The sequence below is a fragment of the Prionailurus viverrinus genome, chromosome C2, assembly GCF_022837055.1.
Source record: "Prionailurus viverrinus isolate Anna chromosome C2, UM_Priviv_1.0, whole genome shotgun sequence".
Taxonomy (NCBI): Eukaryota; Metazoa; Chordata; class Mammalia; order Carnivora; family Felidae; genus Prionailurus; species Prionailurus viverrinus.
Genome location: NC_062569.1, coordinates 48,868,494 through 48,880,675, shown reverse-complemented (window position 1 = coordinate 48,880,675; position 12,182 = coordinate 48,868,494).

The following is a 12,182-nucleotide window of genomic DNA, read 5'->3' as shown; positions in this document are numbered from 1 at the left end:
TTAATAATATTGACTACTCTTAAAATTCGTCCTGTGCTTTAAACTTTTATTTATAATGACATGGACTGACACTCAGTTTAGGATAATTACCAAAATACAGAGCTTAATGCACTAGACCACATTTATTTTTAACTTTGAGTCACCCATCACAACTAGGTAATAGCAAAATGCTATGAAATTCCTAACAGTCTGTAGAGTCTTTGTAAAAACTAGCTTGAAAATATCACAATACTGATTTAGTTCTTAAACAATTTATTAGTAAAATTTAAAAAGCTGTACTCATCATCTGGATTATAGTTGCTCTCTAGACTTACAAAAAAAATCAATCACTAACTCTGGAGTAGGTAGGTAAGAAGAATGAGTCATGATTCTGTGACTTTTATGCTTAGATGCAAATTGCACATAACACATCTAGGGATTTGTGTCAAACTCAGGTTTAAATGGTGGAAACTGATTTATCTATTTACTTGAATTACAAAGTCTCAGTGCCTGTAGGCAATCAATCTTACTCTTTGCAGAAAGACATCAGATATTTGAGATTTTTACCACAAAGCCTACTATGCCCTCAATGTGCTATCTCTGATTATTCTTACATGAAATCTCAGTTGGGAAAAGTTCACCATACTAGCCATCTTGATAGCTTCAGAGAAACACTTCATTAGATTCTAAAGCACTCAAGCCATTCCTCCAAAGCACAGACAAACCTCCAGAGTCTCCTTCAAAAATTACTCACAACCCAACTACTATTGGGGCCATAAAATGCACAGCCTCAGAACCACAGAGTTAAGGCAGAAACAAGTTCTTTATTCTGCTAATTCCATAAGGAATATTTTTCCATGTTATCAAAGTCTCTAAAGCCCCATAAAATATTATGTTCCTGTCAACACTGACTTCAGATAAACACTCCAAACATGAAAGCAGTTCCCAGAAACTGAAAGTCAGTTCTTTCTTTGACACATAGCTGGGGCTTGTCATTCCCAATCCAACATTCATCCATTCATCATGTTGAGTATTTCTAAGCATCTAAAAAGTTCATGCCATGTATTAATTTATCACTAGTTTTGCCAATTTGTGCATGACAAGTCTTTTGTGTAAGAGTGAGACATTTAGCTGGTGAGTAAATCTAGCATCTCAAACTCCACAAATTTTGTTGCAATCTATTTGTAATCACAGAAACATTGTTCTTTATTTAAAGTGTTCTCTGAAACAGAGTCAAATGTTCAAGATGGTGACTAAAATGCAGAGAATTAGGAGCTTCCCAAAAAGAGATAGTTCTTGACCAGAAAAAAAAATTATATGAGGGAAATTATATGCCATCGTAATTCCTTGTACACACTGAAATAGTCTGAAATGTAGCTATTGTAAATGTTAAAGGTCTGTTAGCATATGCAAAAGGCAAGTGATAATGAATGCTGGCAAATATTTGTGAATTCAACTATACTTTATTGAGAGTAAAGATGATCACAACATGGGTGAAATTTCTTAGTTAACTGTAAGTCACTTTACAAATAAAAATATTAAAAGTAATATAGAAAAAAAGTACTGATGCATCCTCATTTTAAGGATGCTGGAGTGTAATAAAGGATAAAGAGTCCATTTCTGTAGTTCTCAGAAGAATTAGTTCTAATTATATTTTATATAATTTATATAATTTATATAATTTATATATTAGTTCTAATTATATTTAGAACAAAAAGTTCTAATTATATTTTGCCTCCATACCATTTCTGTTTCCACAAGTTCCTAAAAGAAAATTCTGTGTCTGGAAGAACTACGTAAGAAACAAGAAGAGAGACACACAAACAGGGACTGAGAGAAGGGGAGGGAAGGAGAGAGGGAAAAATCTGAAATCTCTAAAGAACTAGATTTATATATTACATGTATTTAATGGTAGGTAAGTGGCACTACCAAAAGAATATTTTATAGTCTCATAGCACGCTTGTCATCTTCAATACAGTGATGGGAATTGTATGTTGGTTATCGGCTAGGTTAACAGTAAAAACTCTCTTATAGGGCTATGTTTTAGAGAGATGAGTGTATTTTATTGGTTTTATTAATCAAATACAAACTGGCCTGCAACTTACAACTTTAATGTCTGTCCTAAAATATTGTAGGACAAGTTTAAATTTACTAATAACTTCCACATCTCAATACTGAAAGCCTGCATTTTTGTTTCTAAAAATGATTAATTTCTTTAAAAAGATCCAAGAAATGGATCCTAGAATCATGGATTTTTCAGAATGGAGAGAGGCTTTCAATGTCACTCAGCCTAACTGCCAATTGGAATTATGAATTATCTTGAAAACGTCCCGGGCCAGTGAGAACCTGCATGTTCTTTGGACACTTCCCATGATAGGGAATCTCACTACTCTGGGAGATCTTCATTTCCACTTCAAAGAGTCCTGGTGGTTTAAAATTTATCTATTCACTTTAAATTTGCCTCTTTCTAATTTGCACAGTATGGTCCTAATTTCTTCAGATGGAGAATCAAAGAACATATCTAATCTCACTTCCATGTGAAAACCCCATAAATGTTCAGCAGTGGCTGTACGGAAAGCATTTGGAAGAGACCCTTGCATGTAATGACCACTCAATAAATGCAAGCTATTATTACTTTTACCATCAAAACCCTAAAAACGCTTTTTCCTCAGACTTTTCCATACCTAGTTTCTTCAAGAGCCCCTTATTTAGAATGCTTTAAAAACTCCTCTCAGTCTCAACATGGTCAAGACACCCAAATTTTTTTCAGAGATTGAGAACCTGACCTAAAATGATAGGATGCTATGATTCTAGCTACATCTTTATTTCTTCGCCATTTTCTTGTTTGTTTGTTTACAAAGGCAGTTTAGTTCAACTCAATAAAACAAATATTGGGTGCTCGTGTGACACAATACAATCTGAAATCTTCCTAGCAGGGGACTCTGAAAGAAGAGAAAATCATTATGCAGGTTTTCCTTTGCTCTTTCATAATTATTATTTATCTATTTACCTACTACTGATATATATTAAGATCTTTTCTTATCCTTACTATTAATCAGTTCTGTTACCAACTGGTAGTGTTCATTGGCTTTGTTTAAGAAAGTTGACTATAGGATTTATATTAATTTTATATTATAAATATTTATAAAATGCAAATTTTAGGTTTTTTAATTGGCTGAATCCCATTATAACCAAACTCTATTAATATATATATACATATATATATTATTATTATTATTATTATATATACATCAGGTTTTGTTCTAACAATCCCCTAAGATTCTAAGAATCTGAGAATCTTCAGTACAATAAAATGTCAGTATAAAGAGAGAACTGGAGGAGTCCTGGGAAGTATTTTGAAGGATGTTTACTGTCAAACATGAGTACAGCATAGGCTCTCTGCTTTCACTTGAAGCAAATGAATTCTTGAGCTCTAGATATTTAACTTGGGCTTCATTATCATTATCATTATCATTATTATTTTCAAACTGTATTTATTAGGGGGATTTCCAATGAAAGATAATAGTGAAAAGGTTTTTCTACTCAACTGTCCTCTATAAAACTAACTACTCCTGGGTACCTGGGTGACTCTATCGGTTGAGTGGCCCACTTGGGCTGGGTCATGATCTCACTGTTTGTGAGTTTGAGCCTTCAGATCCTCTGCCCCCCACCTCTCTCTGCCCCTCCCCCACTCTCTCTCTCTCTCAAAAATAAACAAACACTAAAAAAACAAAAACTAACCACTCCTGCCCTAAAAGAGAACAATGAAAAACAGAGAATAAAACTCCACCTTTAATGAAGCTGTCCAAACAAGTAAATTTTGTACAGAAGGTGGTGAGAGGATGACAAGAACAATCCTATGTCTCCATGGCTAACTTAAACGAGGAGGCCATTAGATGGAGGTGACTCTAATGCCATGGTGGCCTACATAAACAAACCAAAATCTAAACCTACAAATGCCTCCAAGTTTGGAAATGGAAATGTAAGGACAACCAACTGCAAAATAGCCAACTAGGTTTTAAGCTATAGTCAATCAATCATTTCCTTTCTTTGCTTCCATACCTTCCCACTATAAGTAGTTCTGCTAGCTCCTCTCAGAGAAGCACTTCTAACTACTTCTGGTTCGGGCCACCCAATTCAAATCGATTTTTGCTAAAATAAATTATTAAAATTTTTAATATGCCTCAGTTTATCTTTTAACACTGTAGTCCAGAGTAGAGTTGTATGAAAGTCTGTGAAATGCTGTACCTTGAAATAGAGAATATAGCTTCTTTTTAAATACCTATGGATTTTCAAAAAAATGAATTAAATCTTGGGGCGCCTGGGTGGCGCAGTCGGTTAAGCGTCCAACTTCAGCCAGGTCACGATCTCGCGGTCCGTGAGTTCGAGCCCCGCGTCGGGCTCTGGGCTGATGGCTCAGAGCCTGGAGCCTGTTTCCGATTCTGTGTCTCCCTCTCTCTCTGACCCTCCCCCGTTCATGCTCTGTCTCTCTCTGTCCCAAAAATAAATAAACGTTGAAAAAAAAAATTAAAAAAAAAATGAATTAAATCTTATATGACCACAAAAACCTAAATTCATTCCAAAATTTATTTATTTTTTTCAATATATGAAGTTTATTGTCATATTGGTTTCCATACAACACCCAGTCCTCATCCCAAAAGGTGCCCTCCTCAATACCCATCACCCACCCCCCCCTCCCTCCCACCCCCCATCAGCCCTCAGTTTGTTCTCAGTTTTTAAGAGTCTCTTATGCTTTGGCTCTCTTCCACTCTAACCTCTTTTTTTTTTTTTTCCTTCCCCTCCCCCATAGGTTTCTGTTAAGTTTCTCAGGATCCACATAAGAGTGAAAACATATGGTATCTGTCTTTCTCTGTATGGCTTATTTCACTTAGCATCACACTCTCCAGTTCCATCCATGTTGCTACAAAGGGCCATATTTCATTCTTTCTCATTGCCACGTAGTACTCCATTGTGTATATAAATCACAATTTCCTTATCCATTCATCAGCTGATGGACATTTAGGCTCTTTCCATAATTTGGCTATTGTTGAGAGTGCTGCTATGAACATTGGGGTACAAGTGCCCCTATGCATCAGTACTCCTGTATCCCTTGGGTAAATTCCTAGCAGTCATTCCAAAATTTATAAATAGTGTGGTCATTTTCTCTCATTCAGTATAATACTACTAGAAGTATGGAGAAAATGTTTTTTTAATCCTCCCACCTGGCAATTAAAATGAAAACCTTTCAAATAACTTTGGATCCAAATGAAAAACAGCCAAATTGCATATAAATTTTTAAATGATGATAATGAAAGTAATATGAACCCTTACATTCTCCTTCATCTCCCCTCCTGTGTTGCTCATACCATGTAAATCTGCCAGTTCTTCGAGGAGGCATCAGAGAAGACTCTAGTATCCACCATAGCCAGGGAACACCCAAGGAAACAAAACCCAAAACAGAAAGTTATTCATTTTCAAGCAACAGATAAATCCTATTGTGATTAGTAGGGTTTGCCACTGAAATTGGAATAAGGGTTTAATGTGATGTTCATTCAATGAAATAAACATATCCAAACAGTTGGAAATGAAGAAACAAGATTAATTTGAGCTCAAAAGAGAAGATGCTACTTTACTCCAGAATTATTCTCCATACACAGCAGTATATTCACAATGGGAAAATACCATCTGGTTCCAGCACATAACAGACTAATACTTCCGTTCTCACTTCAAATCAGAATCTATGCGATTTAGCTATTTAGCTGTAACAAAGTATAGATTTTAAAAAATAATTGTATATATTAATATATACATTGTATATATATTTTCAAGCATTCACATTGTGAAGCAAAAACAAATGGAATTAATAATTATGTAATCCAAGAAGTTAAAAATAATAATAGTGGTTTCTTACTTTTTTTTTAATATTTATTTTTGAGAGAGAGACAGACAGAATGCAAGCAGGCGCAGAGCAGAGAGAGGGAGACACAGAATCCAAAGCAGGCTCCAGGCTCTGAGCTGTCAGCACAGAGCCTGACACGGGGCTTGAGCCCACGGACCGCGAGACTGTGACCTGAGCTTAAGTTGGAAGCTTAACCGACTGAGCCACCCAGGCACCCCCAAAATAGTTTTTAAATTTAATGAGTTAAAAGAAGAAAAACAGTGGATTAGAAAATAAATTCAGAAGCTGGTGCTTTATATAAAGCAATAAAATAGATCATCCACTACAATCTAATCAAGCAAGTAGAGTGCCAAAATAAAAAATATATATTCAAAATGGAACTTAGAAGGAGAGAAATAGCTAAGATCCGGGAAAATCATAAAAAAATATTGGAGAATGATTTGCTCAACTCTATGCAAATATATTTGAAAACCCAAATGAAATAATTTTTTTTCCTTTTATTTCTATACCCTGATCCTATTTCCCTTACCCCTTAGGGATCCAATGTATTATTGTGTTTACTATTTACATTTTTGTTTCAGTGTCTCCTTATAAAATGTGACTCAATGTTTTATGTGCACTTATTTCCAACAAATGTAAATAGTATCGTACCTACATTTCCCTACTGGCTTTTTTTAAACACCGAAGTTTCTAAGACTCATTCCTATTGTTCTGTGTGTGACTCACCAGTATTTTTCACAGCGGCCTATGTTCATCAACCACATTTGGCTATTCTCTCTTCCAGTTATGGGCACTATAACCTCAACTCACCACTCACACAGCCGAGACTATGACAAACACACTGGTACATGTCCACTTATGTATATGTATGAAACCTTCATATAAATACCAGGTTATAGATTTGAATTTCCTTAATCTCCCCAGAAAAGTGCTTTCTCAGAAAGACTGCATCACGCCATAACTGTAACCAACAATGCAGAAAGTTTCTATATTTCCATATCCCTGCTAAACTTTGGCATCATTCAGCTTTTTTATTTTTGTCAATTCAATAGGTGCGAAATATTTGATCATTGCTTTAATTTGCATTTCTCTATTTTTTATATTTCTTCATATGTTTCTTGGCTTTTAGGATTTCCTTTTCAATAAACTGTCTGTTCATACCATTTTCCAGTTTTTACATTGGGATGGTTGTCCTCTGAATGTTTATTTAGAGCTATTTCTTTTCTTTTCTTTTTTTTTCTCTTCTCTTCTCTTCTTTTATTGTTGTAAGAACACTTAACATGAGATCTACTCTCTTAATTTGTTCAAGTGTCCTATACAGTACTATCAGTCATTTTGAAGAGATATTTGCACGTCTTTGTTCATTGAAGCCCTATTCGTGACAGCTAAGATGTGGAAACAACCTAAATGTGCATTTGTAGATGAGTAGATAAAGAAAATGTGATCTATACATAAAAGAGGACATTATTCAGCCTTTACAAAAGAAGGAAATTCTCCAATATGTGACAATACAAATGAATCTTAAGGATATTATGCTAAGTGAAATAAGCCAGTTACAGATGAAGCTATTATTTTTTTTTTTTAATTTTTATTTTAGAAAGAGAGAGCAAGCAAGGTAGAGGCGCAGAGGGAGAGGCAGGGGGAGAGAGAGAGACAGAAAGAGGATCTTTTTTTTTTTTTTGAAGTTTATTTATTTATTTTGAGAGACAGAGCACATGTGAGTGGGGGAGAGGGACAGAGGAAGAAAGAGAGAATCTTCAGCAGTCTCCGTGCTCAGAGCTCAGAGCAAGGCTTGATGTGGGGCTCAATTTCACAATTCCTGAGATCGTGACCTGAGCCAAAATGAAGAGTCAGACCATAACCGACTGAGCCACCCAGGTGCCCTGACAGAGAGAGACAGAGAGACAGAAAGACAGAAACATGGGGATCCATCCCACAACCCTGAGATCATGACCTGAACCGAAACCAAGAGTTAGACACTCAATTGGCTGAGCCAGCTATCCAGGAACCCTGAAGCTATTACGTTTGATAGACATTAATCATCTTTTGTTTTTCTTTGGTTTTAGCAATCATAAAAATATTCTTTCCTTTTGTAATCTCTCTACCAGCCTTGTCCACGGTATTTGGTTTTTAGCAGAAATATTTAATTCTTAATTTTGGTGTAAAAAGCTTCATCAATATTTTTCCTTTTTGATTTGTATGTTTTCAGTTTTAATTAGTAGACCTTCACTTCTTTGGATTACAAAAGATCTTAATAGTTTGCCTTTTACATTTAAGTCTCTCATTCATCCAAAATCACCTTCATACATGGTACATGGTTAGGGTCCATTTTTATTTTTCTCCATAAAGGAAGCCATCACCTACTCTATAGCTTCATGGTGATATGTTTGTAATATATGTTGTCAGAAATGCACAGGCCTGTCTCTGAACTCACTGTTCTGTTGCATTGTTAGTTCATGTGTTCTTGTACTAATATCATGCCACCTTTAGAACAAGGGCTTCATTGCATGTATTATTTTGCTCTTATAACACTAATTTGGCTATTAATGAACTTCTATTCTTCCAAATAAATTTTAAGTTGTTCATTGAGTTCTTCAAAAAAACTTCAACTAGATTTTTGATTGGAAATGCTTTGAATATGCTGATAAATTTAGAAAGAATTCCTATCACTGTAATACTAAGTCACATTATCCAGAATCATGGAATATCTTTTCATTTATTTAAGTCATCTTCTTAGACCTTTTGTTAAAGTTTTAAGGTTTTTCCCAAGTAGGGCTTGAGTGTTCATGGTTAAATTAATTCTTCAGACATTTCATGATTTTTACTGCTTCAAGGGCTGAAATTATGAAAATAAGTATTTTATTACATTTTCTAGTTGGTTATTGCTGCTACTGATTTTTAAAAATTGATCTTTTGCCCAACAAATTCTCTTTTTAGTTGTAATAATTTGTCTGTAAGTTCTTTTGTTTCCTAGGTTTATGATCATTATCGTTTGCATATAATGCTAGTTTTCTTCCTCAACTTTCATCCCTTTCAAAATCGTTTGTATTTTTTTCCTCATAACATTGGTTAGGACCCCCATCGATATGTGCAACAGTAATGGTAATAGTGGGTATACTTGTTCTGTTCTTACTGGGAGATAATTATCCATGCATATCTCATGTTTCTACATGTCTTACAAACAGAGAACTGACTGTCTTTCTAGATTCTCTTTTCAGTGATGTGTTTCCAAAGTAAAAGGCAGGTTTGCTTACAGCCTTGGAAGAAAAAATAGTGTCTCCCTCAAGAGTGAAGGGCAGGTATGCTTACTGCTCATGATAAACTATTTGTATTCCCTAAGCTAGTTAAGGGTTTCTCTCCTGCAAACCAATCTCCACTGTGTGTACAGGTGGTCATCTGGCCTTCTGCGTGTTACCCAGAGGATAGTTGGGCTTGGGAAATTGGCACAAGAAAATACCGATATTCTATTGCTATTGCTGTAGTAAAATTCTTTATTCCTGAACCAGAAATCCCCTGTATTTTGTCATGAAACTGCAGCAAGCGAACTTATTAGCTTGCAAGTAGGGTAAAATCTACAAGCATTTGCTTGTAATAACTCTGAACTGACAACAACACAAATGTCCATCTCTGGTGGAATTGATAAACTGTGGGATATTCATAAATTTGGAATTTATATACCAAAGAGAAAGAAATACTATATTAAAAAACATGGATGAATCTCACAAACATCATGCTGAGCAAATGAAGGTAGACACACAAGAGTGCATACTTTACATTTCCAAGGAAAACTAGTTTATAATTACAGACGAAAAGTCAGGACATTGGTTACTCTTGGGGTTGGGGCGAATGGTAAATGGAAGGGGCACAGAGGGCTTCTGACATTTTGGTAAAGTATTTCTTCACCTAAGTACTATTTACACAGGTGAGCTCACTTTGTGAAAATTTATTGATTTGTACATTTATCACTTGCACATTTTTCTTTTTTTTTTCTTTTTTTAATTTTTTTTTCAACGTTTATTTATTTTTGGGACAGAGAGAGACAGAGCATGAACAGGGGAGGGGAAGAGAGAGAGGGAGACACAGAATCAGAAACAGGCTCCAGGCTCCGAGCCATCAGCCCAGAGCCTGACGCGGGGCTTGAACTCATGGACCTCGAGATCGTGACCTGGCTGAAGTCGGACGCTTAACCGACTGCGCCACCCAGGTGCCCCACTTGCACATTTTTCTTATGCATATTATAGTCCAACGGAATTTATGTAAAAATATTATTTCATTGGAAAGAAATCAACAGAAAATAATCTGTGAATGGAGAATTAGAAATAGGCATTATTTCAATGGGAAACTATTATACCTATATGCTAAAGGTGCCATATCAAATCAGTTGTGAAAAGATAGGTTATATAAAATATGTTGGAGCAACTGGATAGATACCTGGGAAATAAAAACCAAGCAAAATCCTTTTCTAAATTCTCTTCTAAATTCTCATACCAAATATATTCAACAAGTAAAAATGTAAATGCAAAAAGTGCTTCCATATTAGTACAAATGACAGAATTTACTGTATGCTTTTGATGTGAAGTATTTTGTGTGACACAAATGAAAATATTAATAATTTGCCTTAAAAGTAAAAACTTCTTGGGGTGCTTGAGTGGCTCAGTCAGTTGAGTGTCTGACTTTGGCTCAGGTCATGATCTCGTGGTTTGTGGGATGGAGCCCTGTGTCGGACTCTGTGCTGACAGCGTGGAGTCTGCTTGGGATTCTTTCCCTCCCTCTCTCTCTCTCTCTCTCCTTTTGCCTGTTCATACTGTGTCTCTCTCAAAAATAAACAAACATTTAAAAAAAAGTAAAAACTTCTTTAAAAAAAAAAAAACATAAGTAGATTAACAAGTTCCCTTGAGATACTATTTCTTAGATCCTGCTTGTCCCCACTCATGAAGATTTTGATGATCTCGAAGTTGTTCAGTGACCAAATTTATTTTGAACAAAAGGGGAGTATGACTACGTTGAACTTTATCTGAGCCATTGGCTCCAAGAGAACAGTAATGGTTGAGAGATTCCCACCCTTTATGTTCTGGAAATCACTAAATACAAAGGACAACCACGTTCTGGCATTTTTCCAGATAAGACCCCTCTCCAACTCTATCGGTAGTTCCTTTGTTCACTTGCCTCTATACAACCCAGGCCCCCATTTATCTTTGAGTGGTTTCCCATTAATGAATGCTCTTTCAAGTGCAATAGCCTAAATAAAATATAATCTTTTTAAAAAATAAAAATTAATCATAAACAAGATCAAAATGTAACTGACAAATTCAGAATAAATATCTGAACATATAAACTTTTTCCCTTCACACACAACAGGCACTTATAAATCCATATTTTTTTAACCTGGTAGACTGATGAAAAATTAAAATTTTTCAAAATGTTCAGTACTCGTGAAAATGTGAGAAAAACAGGCAGTCTTAATAAACTCTAACAGTTTGAGTTTATGCTATTGCTATTGGTGCAACTTGTTGGTAGGCACATAGTCAAATCTGTCAAAATTTAAAGTGACTGGCTCAGCAATTCTAATATATGGAATTTACCTTGGATATGTACTTATAAAAAATGCTTTGATATATGTACAAGGATGCTCATTCAATATTACTTTTCACAGCAAAACAATCAGAAAAAAAACCCTTACAACTTTTTTTAAATTTTTTAAAATGTTTATTTATTTTTGAGAGAGAGAGAGAAACAGAGTGCAAGTGGGGGTAGGGCAGAGAGAGAGGGAGACGCAGAATCCAAAACAGGCTCCAGGCTCTGAGCTGCCAGCAGAGAGTGCAACTCAAGGCTTGAACTGAGCCTAAGTCAGACGTTTAACCAAGTGAGCCACCCAGGTGCCCCTTACAACTTTTTTTTTTAAGTAACTAATTAAATAAAGTATAATTCATTCACATAGTCAAATACAAAACAGCTATATAATAGGAATGAAATGCTGATATGAAGTGATCTCCATTGTAGTCTGATCCATAAAAAAACACAAAAGATGTAAGTATGATCACATATGTATATAGATTCCATTTGTATGTACACATGAAACTGATAATAGGAATTAACTTCTGCATAGTGAGAGCATTGTTTTGTTTTATTTGGGGGTTTTGTTGTCATCACTTTGTATCTATATTTAACCCATTTTCGAGTCTCACTTAATGGCTTTCATCTCAAATCCTTTCTGGAACAGGAGCAGCTAGGTGGCTCAGTCAATTAAGCATCTGACTTTGGCTCAGGTCATGCTCTTGCGATTCGTGAGTTTGACCCACGCTAG